The following is a 27387-nucleotide window of genomic DNA, read 5'->3' as shown; positions in this document are numbered from 1 at the left end:
ATCGTCTTTATTTGGTCCATCAATAATCGGTATAGGCGTTGAAAAACCGTTATCGGTCGACCTCTAATTCAAACAAACATTGTGACTAGTTGTGTTTATGCTATACATAAAAGGTAGTACATTCTAAAGGTTCTAAAATATTTAGGCTACAGTAAATTCGGAAAGTATTCAGAAACCTTGATGTTTTCCAAAGGGTTACGTTACAGCCTCATTTAAAATGTATTTTTCTCCCACCTCAATCTACAAACAATATCCCACAATGACAAAGCAAGAACAGGTTTAGACATTTTTGCAAAGGTAAACAGCAAAAAAAAAGAAACGTCCATTTTCAGGACCCTGTCTTTCAATGATAATTCGTAAAAGTCCAAATAACTTCACAGATCTTCATTGTAAAGGGTTTAAACACTGTTTCCCCATGCTTGTTCAATTAACCATAAACGATTAATTAACATGCACCTGTGGAATGGTCGTTAAGACACTAACAGCCGGTAAGCAATTAAGGTCACAGTTATGAAAACTTAGGACACTAAAGAGGCCTTTCTACTGACTGAAAAACATCTAAAGAAAGATGCCCAGGGTCCCTGCTCATCTGCGTGAACGTGCATTAGGCATGCTGCAGAAGGCATGAGGACTGCAGATGTGGCCACACCAATAAATTGAAATGTCCGTTCTGTGAGACGCCTAAGACAGCGCTAGAGGGAGACAGAACGGACAGCTGATCGTCCTCGCAGTGGCAGACCACGTGTAACACCTGCACAGGATCGGTACATCCGAACATCACAACTGCGGGACAGGTACAGAATGGCAACAACAACTGCTCGAGTTACACCAGGAATGCACAATCCCTACATCAGTGCTCAGACTGTCCGCAATAGGCTGAGAGAGGCTGGACTGAGGGCTTGTAGGCCTGATGTAAGGCAGGTCCTCACCGGCAACACCGATTTCCTACAAGACAGGAATGTCAGTGTTCTGCCAAGGCCAGCGAAGAGCCCGGATCTCAATCCCATTGAGCACGTCTGAGACCTGTTGGATTGGAGGATGAGGGCTAGGGCCATTCCCCCCAGAAATGTCCGGGAACTTGCAGGTGCCTTGGTGGAAGAGTGGGGTAACATCTCACAGCAAGAACTGGCAAATCTGGTGCAATCCATGAGGAGGAGATGCACTGCAGTACTTAATGCAGCTGGTGGCCACACCAGATACGGACTGTTAGTTTTGATTTTGAACCCCCCCCGTTCAGGGATACATTATTCCATTTCTGTTAGTCACATGTCTATGAAACTTGTTCAGTTTATGTCTCAGTTGTTGAATCTTATGTTCATACAAATATTTACACGTTAAGTTTGCTGAAAATAAACACAGTTGACAGTGAGAGGATATTTCTTTTTTTCTGAGTTTATATTAAACCACCTGAAATATCACATTTACATACACTACTGTTCAAAAGTTTAGGATCACTTAGAAATGTAGAAAAGCAAAAATGTCCATTAAAATAACATCAAATTGATCAGAAATACAGTGTAGACATTAATGTTGTAAATGACCATTGTAGATGGAAATGGCAGATTTTTTATGGAATTTCTACATTGGCGTACAGAGGCCCATTATCAGCAACCATCACTCCTGTGTTCCAATAGCACATTGTGTTAGCTAACCCAAGTTTATCATTTTAAAAGGCTAATTGATCATTAGAAAACCCTTTTGCAACTATGTTAGCACAGCTGAAAAGTATTGTTCTGATTAAAGCAGCATTAAAACTGGCCTTTTTTAGACTAGTTGAGTATCTGGAGCATCAGCATTTGTGTGTTCGATTACAGGCTCAAAATGTCCAGAAACAAAGATCTTTCTTCTGAAACTCATCAGTCTATTCTTGTTCTGCGAAATTAAGGCTCTTTCCATGCAAGAAACTGCCAAGAAACTTAAGATCTCGGACAATGCTGTGTGTACTACTACCTTCATAGAACAGCTCAAACTGGCTCTAACCAGAATAGAAAGAGTGAGAGGCCCCGGTGCACAAGTGAGCAAGAGGACAACGCCTCACAAGTCTTCAACTGGCAGCTTCATTAAATAGTACCCACAAAACACCAGTCTCAACATCAACAGTGAAGAGGCGATCCGGAATGCTGGCTGTAATAAAGCACATTTTTGGGGAGAAAACATATTCTGATTGGCTGGACCTAGCTCCCCTGCCCAGTCGTGAAATCCATAGATTAGGGCCTAATTAATTTATTTCAATTGACTGATTTCTTTATATGAACTGTAACTCAGTAAAATCGCCGCATGTTGTGTTTACATTTTCGTTCATTATAATTAGACAAGTAGACAAATAGCCTACGAAAATGGCAGAAATAAGCAGAAACATATCTAAAAATCTGGCAAAATAAATCCTGCACCTTCTGTCAAAAAAAATCATTCAGCGGTCTGACTGTAGCCTACAGCGCATTTTCTATACTAGCGGGTTAGGGTCAGGTGCGGGCCTAAGATTAACTTTATCACATAGTAATTCCTCATTTAAAAGTTGCAGCGTACTGCGGCACAGCTTGCATGGTGCCACAGAATTCTATGGCACGTTATTGAAGTGTTAACCACTGGTACCATTAATGCTAGTTAGTGCTAGTTTGACCACCAGAGGGCATCTTTGAGAAGCATTTGATTGCCTTCAATAATGGCTGTACTAGAGAATGCGGGCACGCGGGAGACCGGGGTTCAATTCCCCGACGGGGAGGAAGGAGTAGGCTGTCCTTGTAAAAAATTATTTGTTTACTGATTCCATGTGTGTTATTTCACAGTTGTGGTGTTTTCACTACTATTCTATAATGTAGAAAATAGTCAACTTACCTTGTAAAATAAGGGTCAAATTAAAAATGGCTGCGCCACTCAGGCGCTGTACAACATGACCGGTCGGGAGTGGGCTACACTACACTACTACAGTAAGAGCAAAATAATCCTAACAAAATAAAATAAAAACCTTAGTGTAACAACAGTTTTAGTAAGTAATACTGAAGTTGTGCACAATTATCCGTTTCTATGTAGGTTTATGTCGCCCATTCATTGTCAGTTAGAGACACAGTAGGACCCAAAAGCATAATCCGTGCTCCAACTCCCCCTTGCGCTGGTCTGGTGCAATGCAGTGGTGATGCAGGGTACCGTTCTAAACCACAAATTACCTCTTAAGTTCCACAGCGTAAGCTCATAACTTTTAAAGGAGGAACCACTGTATAGGTTGGGCGGTTGCGGGTGGGTTATTAGCAATTGAGGGCGGTGCGGGTGAACAAACAGCTGACTCGTGCTCCACTAACACACACAGACACTTCAGTTTCACTCAGAGCACCTATTTCTCTCACCCAACTTCACTTAACTCCTCACTTAGCCACTCAACAACTCTTCCAAATGTAAAGAGCTGGTGCACTTGACATTTTTTCACTTGTGCCCTCCACATTTTTGGACTCCAGTGTATTAATTCTGTGACTGGGTAAAACGCAACGGTAAATGGCTTCCTATACAAGGCTAAACAGAACTAGTGGGACAAGAGCATGCTGATGGGATTTTTAACTGAAAACACACAACATTAGCATTAAAACTAGGGCTGGGAATTGCCGGGACCTCACGATACAATATCACAATGCTTACTTAGGTGACAATACGATAAGTATTGCAATTCTCACAATTCTATATGCATTGTAATTTTATTGCGATTTGATGTTCCAAACATATTGCTCACAATATGTCTACTGCAGAGAGACAAGAGAGAAAGGAGATGGAAACAAATAGATACTTGGAGTCAAATATCAATATCTTCCAAAAATACTATGAAGCAACTGTCCATGTTACCCCCATCACTAATGATACAGAAGACAATTAACAATACCAATTCTCAGTTATTCTAGCGTCTATATATTTACACTCATTATAAAAAAAAAAACGCAAAACTGACGGGAGTGTGAATGTTTCTCAAGCCCTACTAAAAAGCAAGTTGAAATTCCTCTTTCTGGAACGAGTGGCGTTGAGAGCCTACACCATGACCGGATGCCCTCCCATGCACAGGGAGCACAATGGCTGGGATTGTGAGTGTGTTGGTGGGAGATCCTGCTCAGGTATCTGCTCTGTGGCTCCCTAAGTGCTGCCGCACAATTTCACACACACCATGTTGCCAATCCAGGCCCTGAATGAGAATTCCCTTTGTCAATGCTGCTGCCTCATTATCCCTCCTCTCCATTGTAGGAATACCCTGGCAGCTTTCCAACCTCCCCTATCAATGCAGGAATTGTTTATGGGGGAATGGAATCCTGATAGGGAATTCCATGGCATCCTCAGAAGCCGGTGTATGTGCGGCCTGGGGGGCTGAGGGGAGATGCTTTTCAAGCTGTGGGGCGAGAGCGAGTTAGCAGCTCTTAATGTGTGGGGTCAGGGCCCGGGACACTGGGCTATGCCAGTTGTGTAAATAATGAACACACAATGTTCCTCCAGCATCCAGGGCCAAGGTCAGGGGTCACGTCTGCCTTTGTGTGCAGCAGCAGAGGATGAAGACAAACAAGGAGCCCTTTGAGAGTTTATGAGCACTCACGTACATAACAAGTGTACAAAGGAGGGTGGGGTCAGTTGCATAATATGACTGCAGGGCTGTTGAGACATTTCATTTTGAATATCTAGATTTATGCTTGTTTTGCTCGTTAACACATTCATTTGTTTATTTGCCTTGGTGGTTGCCAAACTACCTAGTCAGGTTAACACATGCGATGGCAACATTTACATTTTTATAAATGAGAAGTTGGCCTTTTATCCCAATAGTAGGTCTTTATTTACAGAAATGTCCTCTAGTGTCAGCTTGCAAAAAGCAGACCAATTAAAAAGCCACGGGATATGTTTAAATAAGATAGGGTGGTTGCACTTAGTTAGCTAATAGCATCCCTTTTCAAGGCCAGGAAAACATATCAAATGGAAAACGTTTGGACAGAGAGCACTACCAGAACAGAACAGAAGTCTGCCTTCAAAGCACATCAGCTAATGAATCAGCGTCCTTGTGTCCCACTATTCTGAGCGAAGCGCTGACGTAGTCTTTGAAAAAGTGCCCTGTAGGGTGTGTTTAGAATGCTGCTCTTGCCGAAACGTTTCCAAAAGTCGAGCACATCGGTCATTACGACACCAGACAAAAGCTAGCCTAATTGCTGACACCACAAGGCACTGAAACACAAAGCCGATGTAAAGTCCCTCGAGTGATTTGGCTGAGGTGAGCTCCTCTTGTTGGGGTGCAGATATATTGCCTTATTGTTCTCTCGATCTTTCACTCTCCTTCCCATAAGACTCCTTACTCTCTTTCTCTGCTCGTCTGCCCAGTCTCTGAGGTCCAGGCTGCAATGCGACAGGCTGACTCAAGAATCCGTCGATAAAGCCTCTACTATCCAGACGACCAAGGTGCTCCTTGTGTCTCGGCGGCAATGCACAATATATCCCTCCCTCCTGGGGCCTACAGGAACCCTAGAGTCAGGGTTACGAAGTCAGGGGTTTTCCTGCAAAATTTGGCTGCTTCGAAAACGATGTCGCGGATGAATATGTGTTGGTCGCAGGTTTTTGGGCAACTTCTAAATTGCACCGTGGCATTTATCTCAGCAAAAAAAAGAAACGTCCCTTTTTCAGGACCCTGTCTTTCAAAGATAATTAGTAAAAGTCCAAATCACTTCACAGATCATTGTAAAGGGTTAAAAACATGCACCTGTGGAACGGTCCTTAACCTGTTAGGGCTAGGGGGCAGTATTGACACGGCTGGATAAAAAAACATACCCGATTTAATCTGGTTACCACTCCTACCCAGTAACTAGAATATGCATATACTTATTACATATGGATAGAAAACACCCTAAATTTTCTAAAACTGTTTGAATGGTGTCTGAGTATAACAGAACTCATTTGGCAGGCAAAACCCTGAGACATTTTCTGACAGGAAGTGGATACCTGATGTGTTGTATTACCTTTAAACCTATCCCATTGAAAAACACAGGGGCTGAGGAATATTTTGGCACTTCCTATTGCTTCCACTAGATGTCACCAGCCTTTACAAAGTGTTTTGAGTCTTCTGGAGGGAGATCTGACCGAACAAGAGCCATGGAACGATGATGGCCCATTAGACACCTGGCGCGCGAGTTCATGTTGGGTACCCTCGTTCCAATACGTTATAAAAGAGTATGCATTCGTCCACCTTGAATATTATTCATGTTCTGGTTAAAAAAGGCCCTAATGATTTATGCTATACAACGTTTGACATGTTTGAACGAACGTAAATATATTTTTTCCCCTCGTTCATGACGAGAAGTCCGGCTGGCTTAGATCATGTGCTAACAAGACGGAGATTTTTGGACATAAATGATGAGCTTTTTTGAACAAAACTACATTCGTTATGGACCTGTGATACCTGGAAGTGACATCTGATGAAGAGAATCAAAGGTAATGGATTATTTACATAGTATTTTCGATTTTAGATCTCCCCAACATGACGTCTAGTCTGTATCGCAACGCGTATTATTCTGGGCGCAGTGCTCAGATTATTGCAAAGTGTGATTTCCCAGTAAGGTTATTTTTAAATCTGGCAAGTTGATTGCGTTCAAGAGATGTACATCTATAATTCTTTAAATGACAATATAATATTTTACCAATGTTTTCTAATTTTAATTATTTAATTTGTGACGCTGACTTGACGCCGGGTATTGGAGGGAAACGATTTCCTCAACATCAATGCCATAGTAAAACGCTGTTTTTGGATATAAATATGAACTTGATAGAACTAAAAATGCATGCATTGTCTAACATAATGTCCTAGGAGTGTCATCTGATGGAGATGGTAAAAGGTTAGTGCATCATTTTAGCTGGTTTTATGGTTTTGGTGACCCTGTCTTTGAATTGACAAAACATTACACACAACTCTTGTAAATGTACTGTCCTAACATACTCTAAATTTATGCTTTCGCCGTAAAACCTTTTTGAAATCGTAAAACGTGGTTAGATTAAGGAGATGTTTATCTTTCAAAGGGTGTAAAATAGTTGTATGTTTGAAAAATTTGAATTTTGACATTTATTTGGATTCAAATTTGCCGCTCTTGAAATGCACCTGCTGTTGATGGAGTGCACCACGGGTGGCACGCTAGCGTCCCACCTAGCCCATAGAGGTTAAGACATTAACAGCTTACAGACGGTAGGCAATTAAGGTCACAACTATGAAAACTTAGGACACTAAAGAGGCCTTTATACGGACTCTGAAAAACACCAAAAGAAAGATGCCCAGGGTCCCTGCTCATTTGCATTAACGTGCCTTAGGCATTCTGCAAGAAGGCATGAGGACTGCAGATGTGGCCAGGGCAATAAATTGCAATGTTCGTACTGTGAGACGCCTAAGACAGCGCTACTGGGAGACAGGACGGACAGCTGATCATCCTCGCAGTGGCAGACCACGTGTAACAACACCTGCACAGGATTGGTACATCTGAACATCACACCTGCCGGACAGGTACAGGATGGCAACATCAACTGCCCGAGTTACACCAGGAATGCACAATCCCTCCATCAGTGCTCAGACTGTCCGCAATAGGCTGAGAGAGGCTGGATTGAGGGCTTATAGGCCTGCTGTAAGGCAGGTCCTCACCAGACATCACCGGCAACAACATTGCCTACGGGCACAAACCCACCGTCGCTGGACCAGACAGGACTGGAAAAAAGTGCTCTTCACTGACAAGTCGCGGTTGTGTCTCACCAGGGGTGATGGTCGGATTCCCTATTATCGTCGAAGGAATGAGCGTTACACCGAGGCCTGTACTCTGGGGCGGGATCGATTTGGAGGTGGAGGGTCCGTCATGGTCTGGGGCGGTGTGTCACAGCATCATTGGACTGAGCTTGTTGCAGGCAATCATTGCAGGCAATCTCAACGCTGTGTGTTACAGGGAAGACATCCTCCTCCCTCATGTTGTACCCTTCCTGCAGGCTCATCCTGACATGACCCTCCAGCATGACAATGCCACCAGCCATACTGCTCGTTCTGTGCGTGATTTCCTGCAAGACAGGAATGTCAGTGTTCTGCCATGGCCAGCGAAGAGCCCGGATCTCAATCCCATCGAACACATCTGGGACCTGTTGGATTGGAGGGTGAGGTCTAGGGCCATTCCCCCCAGAAATGTCCGGGAACTTGCAGGTGTCTTGGTGGAAGAGTGGGGTAACATCTCACAGCAAGAACTAGCAAATCTGGTGCAGTCCATGAGGAGGAGATGCACTGCAGTACTTAATGCAGCTGGTGGCCACACCAGATACTGACTGTTACTTTTGATCCCCCCTTTGTTCAGAGACACATTTTTCCATTTCTGTTAGTCACATCTGTGGAACTTGTTCAGTTTATGCTCACTTGTTGAATCTTTTTTTTTCAGTTGTTTCTTTTTTTGCTGAGTTTATATTTTAAAAAAATATGGCACACGAGACACCTGTCTGATTTACGCCTGTCTGAGTGGACTAATCCATTGTGGAGGCTGCGGGGATGGCACACCAGTAGTACAATTACTGTTAATTACCATTATTTCTCATCTGTGTTTGTTTGGTTATGGTCATTTCTGTGAATGCATTCAATATATTATTAATACAGTCCTACCGTTATCATTGTAGGAGTGGACACGTTTGCAGAGCGCACAACCTAGGCTACATTTGTGAGAAAAAGGTTTGATTCCATTTACGAGTTCCATTGTCTTTTGTTTCCAGCGCTCCTGTCAATCTTGTGTAAAGACACACAATTGATTACGCATAGCACTAGGCCTAGGCTACCTGGCCTGCACAAACGTAGGCTTATAAATGTGCCCATTTGGAGATCTGATACTCTTAACTCACCATCACTGCAGAGCTTCTCAAAGTATTTTTTTCCTTGCCTCAAACAGCAAGTAAACAAAGTCGGTTTTTACATCCATTGAGAATGACAGTAGCTCCTCAACGTAGACTCTGAAAAATATTTACAGCCCTCTCCCTTTCAATAATCACTCAGCATGAAAAGGGAAAAAGGGTTATTCTTCCAGTTAGGCAATATTGATCTCTGGCTCCCTCTTTAGTAATTTGTGCGTCTTCATTTTTAATCGCAGCGCTTAAACATCTGACAAGCTCAGTAGCCTACATATAGTTTATTTTATTCAAACATAGGGTGTGTCATATATATATATATATATATATATATACATATACTAGCCTATTGAAATGACAAGTCAATCTCGCAAATAGGCCATTAATAACAGTTTGTAGTCTTAACATCTGGCACAAATGAACTGCCAGAAAATAGCCTAACCTTCATTTTTTGAAGTTTTCCATGTGTTTCTTGCGCAGAGATTGAGATCCTCTGTCCAACTTTCATCACTCTCCTGACAGATTTATCTATAGATATGCGCATGCGCAAAAGGGATTTATTTACATTCATAACAGTTAAATTAGTTCATTTTCATTAATGGATGTCGATTTATCTGCCGAGTTAAATGGCAAATTCTTTTTTCTCGCAACAGTAAAATGACATCACGTTAGCTCGCAATAATTGTTATTTTGATAGAAAACTTAATTATATTTTTCATACGTCGTTACAAGTAAGGTCAATATTCCTTAATTTGCTCGATAACGTTATGGAAAAAGAGTTTAGTGGATAAATATATGTTAAATCCTCTCTTGCTGCAATTTTTTGGGGAGCTAGTTTTCAGGCCTTGTGAACAGGTTGAGTGGTCTTTGGGCTACACATTTTTGCTAGCCCTGGCAACCCTGCCTGGAGTGGCAGCTAATGAGGAGCCAGCAGACCCTCTGCACACCCTAACTGATGAGTAACAGCCAGTCACTGGTCTACCTAACCATGACATAGACACCACAATGACTGTCCTATAAAGATCACGTGACCATCCTGATATTGCCCTAAACCTGAAATCACATTTGTTTCCATGTTCATTAGGGACTGTCACTTAGAGATAGGTATATGGGAAGGCTAGATGAGCTGAATGGCCTGTTCTCATTACACTAATTATTTAGATCCATCTAACGCTAGCAGCACTTTTAAATGAGGAGCATTCATCCGCTACACAAACATGGCATCTACGATACGTCATGGAAATGTGTTCAGTTCCTAGGATTAGTACCAGTTGACTTTTATCTAGGTCTACAGAACTGCAGCTGTCAATGACATGCTGCTACTAAACGTAGAGCAATGTGTAAAATCACCCACTTGTGTCTTTTCTCACAAAATGTGATGAGCTTCGACTAGCATGTGGAATTTCAAGCATGCAATGCTCCAAAATGCAACATCCATTCCCATCTAAAGTATTGTCATTTCCACAAAGCTTAGTTTGTGTAGGCCTACTGGTTGTTTGAGAGAAACCTGAACTATATGAAGGGGTAGGAAGTAAGATTTGTCCAACCTAACCCAGAATTTTCAGAATGAGTTACATAAAATGCTAAAGATTAGGTTTCACATTCATATTTGCATCAGGCCTAGATTGAGGAATCATGGAGTGATTATCTAACCAAACAACTATAGTGATATCCGCTAGTGGGAAGGCTAATCAGCCGGTAACAGCCAAATTATTGCCTGAAACGCTTTCCACTTCATATTAACTAGACAACTTTCCATTTGAAAGTTTCAAGTCGCTATTCCGTTGAGCCCTCTCCCACTATAATTAACATGCATATTCTAGCAAACTATTGATAGGATAGGTGCATGTCAGTCACAAAGCGAGCGATGACAGGGAAACAGTCCGCCGTCGTTCCCACCTTAAGGTAGAATTTGTGCGCACGTTGGTTGGTTTCAGTCACATTTCTTTAGAGGATGGAAAGAGCATGATGATCGTGAATTTCCACGTACCATGTACAATGAACAAAAAGATAAATGCAGCATGCGACAATTTCAAAGATTTTACTGAGTTATAGTTCATAAGGAAATCAGTCAATTTAAATGAATTCATTAGGCCCTAATCTATGGATTTCACATGACTGGGAACACAGATATGCATCTGTTGGTCACAGATACCTTAAAGAAAAGGCAGGGGCGCGGATCAAAAAAAACAATCAGTGTCTGGTGTGACCACCATTTGCCTCAGGCAGCACGACACTTTTTGCATAGAGATGATCAGGCTGTTGATTGTGGCCTATGGAATGTTGTCCCACTCCTCAATGGTTGTGTCAAGTTGCTGGATATTGGCGGGGACTGGAACACTCTGTCGAACATGTCAATCCAGAGCATCCCAAACATGCTCAATGGGTTACATGTCTGGTGAGTATGCAGGCCATGGGAAATGGGACATTTTCAGCTTCCAGGAATTGTGTACAGATCCTTGCGACATGTGGCTGCGCAATATCATGCCGAAACGTGATGGCGGCGGATGAACGGCACGACAATGGGCCTCAGGACTTCGTCACGGCATCTCTGATCATTCAAATTGCCATCTATAAAAGGCACTTATGTTGGTTGTCTGTAGCTTACGCCTGCCCATACCATAACCCCTCCACGTCACCATGGGGTACTCTGTTCACAGCGTCGACATCAGTAAACCAGTAAACCAACATGGCGCCACACACGTGGTCTGCGTGTCAGGCTGGATGGACGTATTGCCTAATTCTCTAAAACATGTGGCTTATGGTAGAGAAATGAATATTAAATTATATGGAAATAGCTCTGGTGGACATTCCTGTAGTCAGTACGCTAATTGCTCGCTCCCTCAACTTGAGACGTCTGCGGCATTGTGTTGTGACAAAACTGTACATTTTAAAGTGAACTTATTGCCCCCAACACAAGGTGCACCTGTGTAATGATCATGTTGTTTAATCAGCTTCTTGATATGCCAAACCTGTCAGGTGGATGGATTATTTTAGCAAAGAAGAAATGCTCACTAACAGGTACGTAAACAAATTTGTGCAGAACATTTTTGAGAAATAAGCTTTTCGTGCATATGGAAAATATGGTTTATATTTTTCTTCAGTGTAAATTAAGTGGCTACGATGAGTCGAAATTATTGAATAAAGTCGATCTCATATATCCCATTGCCATTCATAAAATCACACAATGTGGTTGTGTCCATGGTTTTGCATCTGGACAAGTAAACCAAAGGATTTCCCAAGGTTTCCTTTCCTAGGACGTCGGGGCTTGCCAGACAGTGACACTAAAGTGAGTGACTCGTCTCCTCAGTCAGTGTAGCATACCAAATCTTGAGAGAGCTGTTCATTGGGCTCCCTAATTTGCATAGGCTACTGGTAGGCCTAGACGTTTCGCCGAATATCTGCAGAAAAAAATACGAAAACATTCAATGAAGAATCATCACTGCAGGAACAATAATTAGTGGAGAGCCTCACTCTGGTCCAAATACAATCAATTAGGGCCCTCATGGAATCCAGGCATTAAAACAGAATTCAACAATTCAAAAATGTATTGACAACGTATTAATTTGCATAACGTTATCATAAGACATGAACAGAATACATGAGATTCGTATTTCCAGCAACTTTCTGAATAGACAACGAGAACACCCTCTTCTGCGTGTGTACGGTGTGCGCGTTTACCGCTGTAGCCATTAGTGACGCTAGATGGAAAGGCTTTCCGAAAAAAACTCACAATGAAATGTTAACTAGTCATCAATCCAGTGGGTATTTGTTTAGCAAATTCTACCATCGCGTGCACTACACAAACACAGCTAAACAAAAGCCCCTTGCTAAGTAGTCACTTGAATTAAAAGGGTAAATACACCCAAAAATCTACTTCTCAGACTTTTCCCAGACCTCAAAAACTGGTCTACTGATGTGGTTTAAGTAATGTTGTGGACTTAAGAACATCTAATGTTGATGTTTTTCTATTTAAAAAAAAAAGCCAAAGTATAAAACAGATGAGTTTATAGGGCCCTACCTAATGACAATTCTAAATTAATTTAAGCTATATAAAATGAGAACTAAATAATAATTAAGACTGAACCCTTTCTATATTTAACCTTAAAAAAGAAATCTTCAACATAATGTGGGCTATTTACTTTTTATTTTATTAAGAACAAACATTGTGGCCATTCATATCTTGCAGTAAAAGCGTAAATAAGACTAATCTCAATAACAATTGTCCTGATCATATACAGTTGAAGTCGGAGGTTTACATACACTTAGGTTGGAGTCATTAAAACTCGTTTTTCAAACACTCCACAAATGTCTTGTTAAACTATAGCTTTGGCAAGTCGGTTAGGACATCTACTTTGTGCATGGCAAGTAATTTTTCCAACAATTGTTTGCAGACAGATTATTTCACTTAAATCACAATTCCAGTGGGTTAGAAGTTTACATACACTAAGTTGACTGTGCCTTAAAATAGATTGGAAAATTCCAGAAAATGATGTCATGGCTTTAGAAGCATCTGATAGGCTAATTGACATAATTTGAGTCAATTGGTGTTGTAACTGTGGATGTATTTCAAGGCATACCTTCAAACGCAGTGCCTCTTTGCTTGACATCATGGGAAAATCAAAAGAAATCAGCCAAGACCTCAGAAAAGAATTGTAGACCTCTACAAGTCTGGTTCATCCTTGGGAGCAATTTCCAAACACCTGAAAGTACCACGTTCATCTGTACAAACAATATTACACAAGTATAAACACCATGGGACCACGCAGCCGTCATACCGCTCAGGAAGGAGACGCGTTCTGTCTCCTAGAAATGAATGTACTCTGGTGCGAAAAGTGCAAATCAATCCCAGAACAACAGCAAAGGACCTTGTGAAGATGCTGGAGGAAACAGGTACAAAAGTATCTATACTGCTCAAAAAAATAAAGGGAACACTTAAATAACACATCCTAGATCTGAATGAAAGAAATAATCTTATTAAATACTTTTTTCTTTACATAGTTGAATGTGCTGACAACAAAATCACACAAAAATAATCAATGGAAATCCAATTTATCAACCCATGGAGGTCTGGATTTGGAGTCACACTCAAAATTAAAGTGGAAAACCACACTACAGGCTGATCCAACTTTGATGTAACGTCCTTAAAACAAGTCAAAATGAGGCTCAGTAGTGTGTGTGGCCTCCACGTGCCTGTATGACCGCCCTACAACGCCTGGGCATGCTCCTGATGAGGTGGCGGATGGTCTCCTGAGGGATCTCCTCCCAGACCTGGACCAAAGCATCCGCCAACTCCTGGACAATCTGGGGTGCAATGTTGGTGGATGGAGCGAGACATGATGTCCCAGATGTGCTCAATTGGATTCAGGTCTGGGGAACGGGCAGGCCAGTCCATAGCATCAATGCCTTCCTCTTGCAGGAACTGCTGACACACTCCAGCAACATGAGGTCTAGCATTGTCTTGCATTAGGAGGAACCCAGGGCCAACCGCACCAGCATATGGTCTCACAAGGGGTCTGAGGATCTCATCTCGGTACCTAATGACTGTCAGGCTACCTCTGGCGAGCACATGGAGGGCTGTGCGGCCCCCCAAAGACATGCCACCCCACACCACGACTGACCCACCGCCAAACCGGTCATGCTGGAGGATGTTGCAGGCAGCAGAACGTTCTCCACGGCGTCTCCAGACTCTGTCACGTCTGTCACATGTGCTCAGTGTGAACCTGCTTTCATCTGTGAAGAGCACAGGGCGCCAGTGGCGAATTTGCAAATCTTGGTGTTCTCTGGCAAATGCCAAACGTCCTGCACGGTGTTGGGCTGTAAGCACAACCCCACCTGTGGACGTCAGGCCCTCATACCACCCTCATGGAGTCTGTTTCTGACCGTTTGAGCAGACACATGCACATTTGTGGCCTGCTGGAGGTCATTTTCCAGGGCTCTGGCAGTGCTCCTCCTGCTCCTCCTTGCACAAAGGCGGAGGTAGCGGTCCTGCCGCTGGGTTGTTGCCCTCCTACGGCCTCCTCCACGTCTCCTGATGTACTGGCCTGTCTCCTGGTAGCGCCTCCATGCTCTGGACACTACGCTGACAGACACAGCAAACCTTCTTGCCACAGCTCGCATTGATGTGCCATCCTGGATGAGCTGCACTACCTGAGCCACTTGTGTGGGTTGTAGACTCCGTCTCATGCTACCACTAGAGTGAAAGCACCGCCAGTATTCAAAAGTGACCAAAACATCAGCCAGGAAGCATAGGAACTGAGAAGTGGTCTGTGGTCCCCACCTGCAGAACCACTCCTTTATTGGGGGTGTCTTGCTAATTGCCTATAATTTCCACCTGTTGTCTATGCCATTTGCACAACAGCATGTGAAATTTATTGTCAATCAGTGTTACTTCCTAAGTGGACAGTTTGATTTCACAGAAGTGTGATTGACTTGGAGTTACATTGTGTTGTTTAAGTGTTCCCTTTATTTTTTGAGCAGTGTATATCCACAGTAAAATGAGTCTTATGTCGACATAACCTGAAAGGCCGCTCAGCAAGGAAGAAGCCACTGCTCCAAAACCGTCATAAAAAAGTCAGACTATGGTTTGCAACTGCACATGGACAAAGATCATACTTTCTGGAGAAATCTCCTCTGGGTCTGATGAAACAAAAACATAACCATTTGGCCATAATGACCATCGTTATGTTTGGAGGAAAAAGGGGGAATCTTGCAAGCCGAAGAACACCATCCCAAACGTGAAGCACGGGGGTGGCAGCATCATGTTGTGGGGGTGCTTTGCTGCAGGAGGGACTGGTGCACTTCACAAAATAGATGGCATCATGAAGATAGAAAATTATGTGGATATATTGAAGCAACATCTCAAGACATCAGTCATAAAGTTAAAGCTTGGTCGCAAACGGGTCTTCCAAATGGACAATGACCCCAAGCATACTTCCAAAGTTGTGGCAAAATGGCTTAAGGACAACAAAGTCAAGGTATTGGAGTGGCCATCACAAAGCCACGCCCTCAATCCCATAGAAAATTTGTGGGCAGAACTGAAAAAGCGTGTGCGAGCAAGGAGGCCTACAAACCTGAGTCAGTTACACCAGCTCTGTCAGGAGGAATGGGCCAAAATTCACCCAACTTATTGTGGGAAGCTTGTGGAAGGCTACCCGAAACATTTGACCCAAGTTAAACAATTTGAAGGCAACGCTACGAAATACTAATTGAGTGTATGTACACTTCTGACCCACTGGGAATGTGATGAAAGAAATAAAAGCTGAAATAAATCATTCTCTCTACTATTATTCTGACATTTCACATTCTTAAAATAAAGTGGTGATCCTAACTGACCTAAGACAGGGAATTTAAACTAGGATTAAACGTCAGAAATTTTGAAAACTGAGTTTAAATATATTTGGCTAAGGTGTATGTAAACTTCCAACTTCAACTGTATGCCTAGACGATATCCAAAATAACACAGAGTTCGTACATTTTCAGTCATTCAAATGGTAAACATATCTTTCTACACAACACCACATCTAATGTTTCCAATATGGGAGGTAAACTCGATAAAGTCTTCAAAGTATTTCGCATGGAATCAAGACATTGGAATGTACAAAAGGGAGCCACCAAAATAGAGCTCATTCTGCTAAAGAGTTCTGCCCAGAGGCACCTGGCTGACTACGTTTTCTATTTGGCTGCATTCAAAAAGGAAGCTTAACATTTAGTAGCCTATGTCTAAAAAAAATTAAAAGGCAAGACAGGCAAGTGTGGCTTAGTGTTCTCAGTTTCTACATTCTAGACATGGTCTACACTGGCGACAGAGCCATGCTACAGTCAGGGAGCTTTTCCCAGGTAAACAAGAAATGCAAACTGACTAAATGCTTCAAGCTTATGGAAATAGTCAGACATCTGCTACAATGACAGCAATGTCTAAACAAAACTCTTGATACAAAGTAACATGACAACGCATGGTCCATAACTCACATATATCTGAATAACTGTTCTTTAAAACACTCGTCTTCTTAATTAGGTGGTGGAGGAACATAGACTGGACTTTACAATACTAGCTAAACTCATCACACTCGTCCCAGAGGATTTGATTCTTCTCACACTCTCTCAGCACAATAGGGTTATCTTTGCTGCAGCGTCTGCTATTCATACGCATGTTGAATTAAGCATGTAAAAAACACTTGATTTCACATCATCGGGTAGAGTGCAACGACTTGAGTAGTGATAGATCCAGTTGTGGAACCATCAACGAATATCCTATGCTAATTATGCACCAGTGATTTAAATTGTAACCAGTAATGCGACCGCTGAGTTCAATGTCTGCTAAGATGTCCTTAATCACCAAGCAAGTGTTTGAAACGGACTTAACTGGAGTCCTTATTACAGCTGAAGATCTGACCGATGGCCAGGGGGCTAACGCTACGCTAGGCACAAGAGCTAACTATCGGGGAGGTCAAATAGAGCACTTTGCAATGGGTAAATGAGGCCAAGATGACAAGTCTGGGAGGCAGATTCTGGTAATGGGAAAAGGACCAATAGCCATAATGACTTGAGACACAAGAGGCACACTACACTGGCCCTGATATAAAAGCGGAGGCGATACCTCTACTCAGTATCCAACTCCGTGAGATCTGACGGTTAACCATTGACATTCATAGTTGTTGGCCAATAATAATGAGAAGTCTGCGGTGTACTTACCACTGGTTTCATTGGCCAGTCAATGCAGGCAATTAACTATATTTCCAAATGCCAATCAGACCTTCTGGCATTGAACTTGTTAGTGGTAGTTGCGTGTATGTTTCAAGCTAAGGATCTAATTACCTACTTCCAGACATTTCACCACCTCGGGAAACAAGGGTTTTATTTGCACCCAAAAATGTAATGTCAGCACAAGGCATGTACAAAATCTTGTATAATGATTAGGCTCATATACCTTGTCTACTGGTGTCGTTTTGAAATTGAGAACATACAGTGCATTCAGAAAGTATTCAGACATTTTGTTACGTTACTGCCTTTTTCTAAAATGGATTTTTAAAATGTTTTTCATCAACCTACCTCACAATATCCCATAATGACAATGCAAAAAATAGGTTTAGAAAAAAACAAACAGAAATACCTTATTTACTTAAGTATTCAGATCCTGCTGTGAGACTCGAAATTGAGCTCAGGTGCATCCTGTTTCCATTCATCATCCTTGAGATTTTTCTACAACTTGTAGTCCACCTGTGGTAAATTCAATTGATTGGGCATGATTTGGAAAGGCACGCAATCTTTATAAGGATCCACAGTTAACAGTACATGTCAGCGCAAAAAAACAAGCCATGAGGTTGAAGGAATTGTCTGTAAAGCTCAGAGACAGAATTGTGCGAAGGCACAGATCTGGGGAAGGGTAACAAAACATGTCAGCAGCATTGAAGGTCCACAAGAACACAGTGGCCTCCATCATTCTTAAATGGAAGTTTGGAACCACCAAGACTCTTCCTAGAGCTGGCCGCACGGCCAAACTGAGCAATCGAGGGAGAAGGGCCTTGGTCAGGGAGGTAACCAAGAACACGACGGTCACTCTGAACCTTCCAGAAGTACAACCATCTCTGCAGCACTCCGCCAATCAGGACTTTATGCTAGAGTGGCCAGACGGAAGCCACTCCTCAATAAAAGACACATGGAGCTTGGAGTTTGCCAAAGGCACCTAAACAACTCTCAGACAATGAGAAACAAGATTCTATGGTCAGATGAAACCAAGATTAAACTGTTTGGCCTAAATGTCAAGCGTCACATCTGGATGAAACCAGGCACCACTTATCACCTGTCCAATAACATCCCTAAGACGAAGCACGTGATGGCAGCATCACGCTGTAGGGATGTTTTTCAGCAGCGGGGGCTGGGAAACGGAGCAAAGTACAGAGAGATCCTTGATGAAAAGCGCTCTGGAGCAGGTTAGGACCTCCAAAATGGGTCCAAGGATCACCTTCCAACAGGACAACAACCCTAAGCACACAGCCAAGACAACGCAGGAGTGGCTTCGAGACAAGTCTCTGAATGTCCTTGAGTGAACCAACCAGAGCCCGGACTTGAACCTGATCAAACATCTCTGGAGAGACCTGAAAAAAGCTGTGCAGCGACGCTCCCCATCCAACCTGACAGAGCTTGAGAGGATCTGTATAGAAGAAATGGGAGAAACTCCCCAAATACAGCAGGGCTCTACAGTGCGAGTATTTCAATAGCATTTGCCCCTAAAAATAGATATGCCGAACCATAAGTTATTTACAAGCACAGCGTGCAAGTAAAGACTACAACCAACCATAATCTATTTTTCCCCCGCTGCTAATTGCTTAAAAACTACAAGTCTCACATTCCACAACCACAGTAGATTTTTCTGTGATGACGCAATCCAGTCACAGTGAGAGAAAGGAGAACACTGGGGGAAAAAGTAGCAGTATAGGCTATAAGTTAACGTGCAGACAACGCTAAAAAGCGAGGTCCATACAGAAATTGTTGTCGAGATCGGTATGGAAGAACTTGACTGGCCTGCACAGAGCCCTGACCTCAACCCCATCAATCACCTCTGGGATGAATTGGAACACCGACTGCGAGCCAGCCCTAATCACCCAACATCAGCGCCCGACCTCACTAATGCTTGTGGCTGAAAGGAAGTCCCCGTAGCAATGTTCCAACATCTAGTGGAACGCCTTCCCAGAAGAGTGGAGGCTGTTATAGCGGTAAATGGGGGACCAACTCCATTATAATGCCCATGATTTTGGAATGAGACATTCGATGAGTAGGTGTCCACACACACACTTCAACAACAAAAAAAGCCGACAAGACACTGCTTCTCCCAAGCCCTTATGAGTCAAGACACACCTAGTAATGAATATAACAATAGAATCAAACAGAATATTTTTGTTTGATTCTGGCAAATAAAGTTGCCAGTGCGAAGTGACACGCATCTTGCATCTGTTACCGTTGACCTCAAAAAGTGATCATCTGTGGCTCAATTTGTAGAGTTGAAATCATTTTTTCAGGGTTACAAAACTAAATCTCTTTTCGATATACAGATGTTCAATATACTTTATTCTGCCTGTTTTGGAATTTTCTAAATTGATTAACACATTTAACACTAGCTTGTGTGCACACAGCATGTGTGTGTAGAGGGAGCAGTCGGAACGCAATTGACTGTGTGCGACATTGCGGGGAAAGGGACTTCAGGAAAAACAGATGCTTGGCATGGTTGCTTTTATGTTGTGCCCTGCAAATGCACAAATAGAACACTAGAGTCAAAGCAAAATAACATCTTCAAGACAACATTTACATTTTAAGGGGGACAACAAAATGTAGTACTACAGTATTTAAGAAAAATTATGTAATCTCTGATTAAAGATAGAGTTTTGACGACCGTTCGAGTACTCGTGCCCATCCCTACCCTAAACTCGCCCGCCCCACGGTTATGAGTCAAACCACACAACACTAATGAATACATAAATCCCACTAAAATGAGTATGGTGACTAAAGGTTTCTGCTTTGTCATTAGCACAGTGGCAGCTATTTGGCATGACTCAGTCTGTGTGGAAAACAGGAATTGGAAAGATGGCCTCCCTTGTTTTTGCAGTTAGAAACAGTGCCTTCCAAAAGTATTCATACCTCGACTTACTCCACATTTTGCTGTATTACATCCTGAATTCAAAATGAATTCAATTGAATTCAATGTTCTTCTTAACCCTCAACACATAATGACAGTGAAAACATATTAAGAAATGTGTGCAAATTTATTGAAAATTATATATTTTTTACCTTTATTTAACTTGGCGAGTCAGTTAACAAATTCCTAATTACAAATGACGGCCAACCCCGTCGATACATGTGATACAGCCTGGATTCGAACCAGGGACTGTAGTGACGCCTCTTGCACTGAGATGCAGTGCCTTAGTCCACTACGCCACTCAGGAGCCCAGAAATACAGAAATCTAGTTTACATAAGTATTCACACCAGAGTCAAAAAAATACTAATCACCTTTGGCAGCAAGTCTTTCTGGGTAAGTCTAAGAGCTTTGCACACCTGTATTGTACAACACTTGCACATTATTCTTTTTAACTTTCTTCAAGCTCTTTGTAAGCAACTCCAGTGTATATTTGGCCTTGTGTTTCAGGTCATTGTCCTGCTGAAAGGTGAACCAGGTTTTCCTCTAAGAGTTTGCCTGTGATGAGCACTACTCCGTTTCCTTTCATCCTTGCCAATGACAAGCATACCCATAACATGCAGCCACCACCAAGCTTGAAAATATGAAGAGTGGTGCCCCAAACATAACACTTTGTATTCAGGACATAAAGTTAATTTCTTTGCCACATTTCTTGCAATTTTACTTTAGTGCCTTTTTGCAAACACAAGGCATGTTTTGGAATATTTGTATTCTGTACAGGCTTCCTTTTCACTGTCAATTAGGTTAGTATTATGTAGTAACTACAATGTTGTTGATCCATCCTCAGTTCTATCACAGCCATTACACTCTATAACTGTTTTAAAGTCACCATTGGCATCATTGTGAAATCCCTCTTCGGCAAATGAGTTAGGAAAAACGCCTGTATCTTTGTAGTGACTGGGTGTATTGATACACCATCCAAAGTGTAATTAATAACGTCACAATTTTTAAAGGGATATTCAATGTCTACTCTTTTTATTTTTACCCATCTACCAATAGGTGCCCTTCTTTGCGAGGCATTGTAAAACCTCCCTGGTCTTTGTGGTTGAATCTGTGTTGGAAATTCCCTGCTCGACTGAGTGACTTTACAGATAATTGTATGTTTGTGGATACAGAGGTGAGACCGTCATTCAAAAATCATGTTAAACACTTACTGCACACAAAAAAAAGACCCCTTGACCTTTTCATCATATATCGTTACAGTCTTATTCTAAATGTATTAAATACTTTTTTCCCCCTCATCAATCTACATACAATATCCCATAACGACAAAGCAAAAAAATAGATTCACTTTTGCAAATGTATTAAAAATAAAACTGAAATACCTTATTTACATAAGTATTCTGACCCTTTACTCAATACTTGGTTGAAGCACCTTTGGCAGCAATAACAGCCTTAAGTCTTCTCAGGTATGACACTACAAGCTTGGCACACCTGTATTTGGAGAGTTCCTCCCATTCTTCTCTGCAGATCCTCTCAAGCTCTGTCAGGTTGGATGGGGAGCGTCGCTGCATAGCCATTTTCAGGTCTCTCCAGAGATGTTTGATCGGGTTCAAGTCCGGATTCGAGGACATTCAGAAACCTGTCCAGAAGCCACTCCTGCGTTGTCTTGGCTGTGTGCTTAGGGTCGTTGCCCTGTTGGAAGGACAAGCCTGGGGTTCTGAGCGCTCCGGAGCAGGTTTTCATCAAGGATCTCTGTACTTTGCTCCTTTCATCTTTCCCTCGATCCTGACTAGTCTCCCAGTCTCTGCCACTGAAAAATATCCCCACAGTATGATGCTGCCACCACCATGCTTCACCGTAGGGATGGTGCCAGGTTTCATCCAGACATGACATTCAGGCCAAAGAGTTCAATCTTGGTTTCATCAGACCAGAGAATCTTGTTTCTCATGATATGGAGTCGTTTAGGTGCCTTTCAGCAAACTCCAAGCCTACTGTCATGTGCCTTTTACCGAGGAGTGGCTTCCGTCTGGCCACTCTAGCATAAAGGCCTGATTGGCGGAGTGCTGCAGAGATGGTTGTACTTCTGGAAGGTTCTCCCATCTCCAAAGAGGACCTCTGGAGCTCTGTCAGAGTGACCATCGGGATCTTGGTCATCTCCCTGACCAAGGCCCTTCTCACCCGATTGCTTAGTTTGGGTGGGCAGCCAGCTCTAGGAAGAGTCTTGGTGGATCCAAACTACTTCCATTTAAGAATGATGGAGGCCACTGTGTTCTTCGGGGCCTTCAATGCTGCAGAAATGTTTTGGTACCCTTCCCCAGATCTGTGCCGACACAATCCTGTCTCGGAACTCTACGGACAATTCCTTCGACCTCATGAATTGGTTTTTGCTCTGACATGCACTGTCAACTGTGGGACCTTATATAGACAGGTGTGTGCCTTTCCAAATCATGTCCAATCGATTGAATTTACCATAGGTGGACACCAATCCTGTTGGACGCCAAACATCTCAAGGATGCTCATTGAAAACAGGATGCACCTGAGATCAATTTTGAGTCTCATAGAACATAGCAAAGGATCTGATGTAAATAAGGAATTTCTGTTTTTAATACATTTGCAAAAATGTGCTTTGTCATTATGGGGTAGATTGATGAGGACATTTTTTTATTTAATACATTTTAAAATAAGGCTGTAACGAAACAAAATGTGGAACAAGTCAAGGGGTCTGAATACTTCGGAACGCACTGCATGTGACTTGTTAAGCACATTTTTACTCTTGAATTTATTTAGGCTTGCCATAACAGAATGGTTGAATACTTATTGACTCAAGACATTTCAGCTTCACATGTTTTATGCATTTGTAAACATTTCTAAAACTTTTACATTATGGGGTACTGTGTGGAGATCAGTGACAAAATCTAAATGCAATCTATTTTAAAGTTAGGCTATAACAACAAAATGTGGAAGAAGTGAAGGGGTGTGAATACTTTAAAGCACTGTAAGTAACTCATTTTATCTCTAGCTTCATAGAGTGTAAATTATGGGCTATAAACAATTTGAAAACAATTTATAGGACCACATTAGATTTCATATCCGTTTCCACTAGACTGCACAGTTGTTTTATGATGTAGCCCTACGTTGAACAGTTTCTAATTTCACACCTAATACTGCGGCAGTGCCCTGCACACTGTGTCCGCTAATTTACAGCAGCCAGACTCCTGTATTAGAGAGAAACGGGCACATCAAAAGATAATTTAGTACATAACAGCTGTGATAAACATTGCCTTAATTAATTGTGTCCTCGATGAAACATGGTCACAGATAACCCTCCTAAGAAGTATCCATAGTTGGAGGGAGGGGAAGACAGGAACTACCCAACTGTGCTCGTTTGTAGGAATGCACAGCTGGAATGGAAATTCCGGGCCGGTATTTTCTTAGCCATGATGGCTGATATAGGCCGAGATGATGTGGCACTGGAAAATCCAACAAAGATTGACTAGAGTCAGTCATGTCCCTTGGTAGTGATAACATGATCTGATCTTTCAAGAGTAAGGAACTCCTTGTTAGTTAGGGTCAAAGGTTAGGGAAGCCTTGGAGACTTTAGTGCATCATGTAACAATCTTAATGTGGGCCATTAGACTCAGGCTGTTTTTGTGCACACGTTAATCATAGAAATGCAAGGATTCTCTTACCATTTCTCATGCACTTGTCTGCTTAAAATTCTGTCAATGAAGGCACACGTTGGAGAGCCTGAACCTTTTCATTACATTGTGAACGAATATAGTTTTACTCTGTAAAACATTGATGGGCTACTCTCAAGTGCTTTAAAGGCTGACATGCTTTTAGGGTTAGACAGATTGGTGCCATGGACTAGCTGAAACTGTAGGCTATAGATGGAAGCCCTTAGTAATATCAAAAGAGGTATACAGTGGCAATAAGGGAATATACACCACCATATAAATCAAAGGTTGACCATGAGCAAAAAGTGTACTTTATATTCATTACCTCGATTTAGCAGAGGTGTTTTGGATGATTAATGGAACTTTGCATATAGGTAAAACAGACAAATGTTATCTGTCAGCGGGAAATTCCAGGAAAATCATTCTGATGCGAGCATAAAATTACTACGGGGGTGAGACTGGCCTTGCTTGACAGTTTGGAGAGTGACCGCTTCTTAGACTTATGTTGGTACCCTGTTAGATCGCCATGGTTTTGTTATTGAATAACTTGACAATTGTTTTACATCTTTGCGTCAAATGTAAACTTGACGGATAACAAAGCAGGGCAAGAGATGTGCAGTAAGAAATAATTGTATGATCAACTACGTCTACTCTAGGCTTAGGCTATGGACCTAGCTAAATCAACTATCATTTTTGTGAATATTCCAGTTGGCTAGTCTATCTGGTCTTGTGAACAGCTAGTTATGTGGCTTGAGCCGTTTTTTATTTAACCTTTATTTAACTAGGCAAGTCAGTTAAGAACAAATTCTTATCTACAATGACGGCCTAGGAGCAGTGGGTTAACAGCCTTGTTCAGGGGCAGAACAACAGACATCTTGTCAGCTCGGGGATTCGATCTAGCAACCTTTCGGTTACTGGCCCAACACTCTAACCACTAGGTTACCTGCCGCACCTAAGGATTGGGACTGGATTAGGCTATAATTTATCTGTTTTCCTGAGAACGATTTCAAATCCCTACCAATTATGCTGTACGCTAGCTAGGATAAACTGCATTGCATTATCAATTTAGTTACCTCCCTGTCTTGTCATTTTTGTAAATATTTCTGTTAACTTAGGCTCCAGCAAAGGAGGTAACGTTAGCTAGCCATTACCAATCAAACCCCCTACTAGTTAGCATCCTAACATCGTATATTCTTGGTTAGTTAGCTAGGCTGTAGCGTAATGCCATTTCTGGATAAACAAGACCAGCGTTTCCAAAACACAGCCATGGTTTTGCCCTAGCACTACACCGTGTTGAGCTGATTCAATGAGTTAATCGTTAACCACTGTACAGACTTTGGGAAACGCTGGGCAAGTCGTTATGTTGAGCGGCATAGTATTAGCCCCATAGCCAGTGGTTGACTAGAACCTACATGCAAGTCATGATGTGTTAGCGCATGTGTATGCGTTTTTCTTATTGCTAGTTTTGATGCACGTAATGTTATCTATCAGATTATGGAACCACACACATAGCCTTAACTGAAGTGAGAGAAATGTCTGTTTACCGGTGTCTGGAGATGAGATGTTTTTCGGGTTATCACTGTCGCTTTTCACCACTGTTTTCTCCTCCTGCCGGTGTCTTCCACGCCAGCTGCATAAACACAGCTTGATCCTTCCGAGCTAAAACAAAAGGACACGCGATATGTGTATAGCCTAATAGCTAACGTTAAGCTAGCTAGCTACATTTTTTCCTGAACTGGCACGTTCCATAAACCAAATCGCCTCAAACTCGCTGTCCGTGTGTTCAAAAACTCCCGCTGGACACGACTCTTGGGCAATGTTCAAGCAGCTGTTATCGTGTTTTGTAAGTAAATCTAAACTTCCTTAAAATGTGATGGTACTTCACAGTCCCTTCATTGAGAAAACGTTGACTGAAATTCCCTTTACAGCTATTTTAAGGGCAGTTTTATAGCTACATTTGCTATCAAACTGGAGCCTCTCGCTAAACGATTTGTAACGCCACTTCCAAGAGAGAATCTGCTGCGGAGTGAATCGTGATTGAGAACGCGCAGAGGTGTACAGTTCGTGACCGTGTGCGCGCTCTCGTGGAATGAGTGTATGTCGACCAGCATGCTCGGTCTCAAGACATTGCGCATCAATCAGATTGCAATTTTGTAAAACACTAATACACAAAATGAGAAATAAAAAGGTAATTTATATTTTACTTGGCTGCAAGGTGTAGGCTAAATATTGTATGAACTGAAGACGTTTGTTTAAATGAAAAATATATAATCCTCAAGGATACTCCTTCATAATATGTTGGGAAAATCTGGTTGGCTACATTTTATGCATTCTTTATTATGCACTGTATAGACTAATTAGGTTGGAAACCCAGCTCTGAAATTATCATCTTTGTAGTGTATTTTTACCCGACAACTCTGCCATCCTCTGGAGCTTGTCTAAATGGCATCATCTAGATTACCATCATTTACACTGGTAGTTACTGTAGATGTTGCCTTGGAGAATAACCCAAATTTACTTGAATTGAGTTGAAACATAAACCATAAAAAGTCAGAAAAATGTCAGATATGACTGTGAGAGGAAAGTCTCCTTTCATAGTTTGCTTCAAAATGACTGAAGAGGCTTGCCCACAGAGGTATATTGCCCATAGGAGGCACAGGGACACATGCACACTAAGATTTGTCCTGTTTAAAAAATAAATAATAATAATAATATACAGTACCTGTCAAAAATGTGGACACATCTACTCATTCAAGGGGTTTTCTTTATTTTGACTGTTTTCTACATTTTGGCTGCAATCTGAGGTGGAGTTAACCCTAATGAACGTAGCCTCTGCAGCAGAGGTAACTCTGGGTCTTCCTTTCCTGTGGAGGTCCTCATAAGAGACAGTTTCATCATAACGCTTGATGCTTTTTGCGACTGCACTTGAAGAAGCTTTCAAAGCTTTTGATATTTTCCGGATTGACTGACCTTCATGTCTTAAAGTAATGATGGACTGCCGTTTCTCTTTGCTTATTTGAGCTGTTCTTGCCATGATATGGACTTGGTCTTCTACCAAATAGTGCTATCTTCTGTATACCACCCCTACCGTGTCACAACATAATTGAATGGCTCAAACGCATTAAGAAGGAAAGAAACTCCACAAAGGAACTTAACAAGGCACACCTGTTAATTGAAATGCATTCCAGCTGACTACCTCATGAAGCTGGTTGAGAAAATTCCAA

General features: G+C 42.1%; 1 protein-coding gene across 4 annotated transcripts in view; it reads right to left on the bottom strand.

The window, feature by feature from the left end:
* The window catches only part of arhgap32b (Rho GTPase activating protein 32b), a 246867-nt gene extending 220674 nt beyond the window's left edge, over window positions 1-26193 (bottom strand). For all 4 annotated transcript variants that reach the window (XM_082960293.1, XM_082960292.1, XM_082960294.1 and 1 more), the window contains exon 1: window positions 25708-26193. The gene's annotated coding sequence lies outside the window, so the exon portion shown is untranslated. The remainder of the gene's footprint in view (window positions 1-25707) is intronic.
* Window positions 26194-27387: the final 1194 nt, after the last annotated feature.

This window comes from Salmo salar, chromosome 13, assembly GCF_965601325.2.
Source record: "Salmo salar chromosome 13, fSalSal1, whole genome shotgun sequence".
Classification (NCBI taxonomy): domain Eukaryota; kingdom Metazoa; phylum Chordata; class Actinopteri; order Salmoniformes; family Salmonidae; genus Salmo; species Salmo salar.
Note: the sequence above shows the minus strand (reverse complement) of the source record. Positions and strands in the feature narration are given on the sequence as shown.